The sequence below is a fragment of the Falco biarmicus genome, chromosome 6 (assembly GCF_023638135.1).
Source record: "Falco biarmicus isolate bFalBia1 chromosome 6, bFalBia1.pri, whole genome shotgun sequence".
Lineage (NCBI taxonomy): Eukaryota > Metazoa > Chordata > Aves > Falconiformes > Falconidae > Falco > Falco biarmicus.
The window spans coordinates 80,017,276-80,018,809 of record NC_079293.1 but is presented as its reverse complement, the minus strand read 5'-3'; positions in this window follow the sequence as shown (position 1 = coordinate 80,018,809).

Sequence of the window (1,534 nt, the reverse complement as noted above, 5' to 3'; positions counted from 1 at the left end):
CTCCTGCAATTCAAAATGCAGCCATATCCAGCGCTGACCTGTGGAAGTATGCAGCATGCCACATGCACACATCACACACGCAGGTGTGTAAACCACAAATCTGAAGCTGTCCAGCAAAACTTTCTACTTGCAGATTACTACGAAACTTTGTTTTCTCACCTCGCTGAGGTCTGTGGTTTGTTCCAAGGAGTGTTTTGAGTGGTTCTAACCTGAATAAAGTCTGTTACCCAAGGCACCTGTTAGGACAGACATTCACCGTTCCGTGGACTAGAACTTTTCTGTGGCTTTTCATGCTTTTCTGTAGACTGCAATACCTGCCAGAACAACTAATGAACAAAAGACATAAAACATTCATTAAGTTCAGCTGTAACCTGTGTAAATACATGAATAAAGGGGTTCATTGCATATAACCTAAGCAGAGATTACATGAGTAAAGATTAAAGTTCAAACCTCTCTACATTATAAAGAGAATAACTGATAGTCAACATTGAAATTAAACATTGGGTCAGTGGTATTTTTGGCATATCTTTAGTACAATGTCTTCTTCTAGTCAAATGATATCAAAAGATAAAATTATATCTGGAGGTAATTTTATTTTCATTCCCTGGCACAGGGATCTCTTTAGTGTTTTCACTATGTTCTACAAAGTGCCATTAATGGCACATTAGATAAACATTTTAAGCTTGCCCAGCACTAGGTATCTCATGCCTATTACCAATAATGTTTTCCAGCAACAATTTTTCCTAGCACAGATGAATTTTAATGTGACCTGAAAAGTTTCTAGATTTTTTAAAAAATAAACCCTTGTGGGGTTTTGCATCTTCAGAAAGTCTAAAGAGATTCTATTGAAAGAGATTCTTAAACCAGAAACATGTAGCTTACTCTTTACTGCTGAATGTACCTGCCTGCATTTATTCAAATTAATGTAATGCTATTACTTTACTAGTTGTCCTTGAGAAGGTAGTTTACTAGTTGCCCCTAGTAAGGTAACTAGGCAAACCTCAGGATTTCTATGAATGAAATTTTAAGTAACAATAAAAAACTTATATATGCCTTTAAAAAGGACAAAAAGCTTAAAATATGTATCAGTGTGCTCTTCTGGACACCACCTTAGAAAGAACCTAAACTAAAGAACTGGGAAAACAGAGAAGAAAATGCATGCAAATTTCAGATTTTCCTAATCTTAATATATACTAACTTAATATATACTTCCTTTGTCCTTATGTCAAGTCATTTAGGTTGTTTCATTTAGTTTCACATTTTTGGGGTTTTTTTGTTTGTTTCAGAGAACTTTCCTCCAACTTCCATACTTTCTAAAATGTGTTCTCATATGTAATTCTCTATAGTAACTGTAGATGGTGATCATAATCAACTTTCACATTTCAGAACAAATGGTAACTGGAAGGACAGTGCAGTGGAAGTCAGACAGAACTTTCAGAGTATGTTAGTGTCATGCATTTTTGAATTTCAGCATTTTAAGACTGCTGACAAGCATAGAAAGCAGAAGTTCCTTAAAATGGAAGAGACAATAATA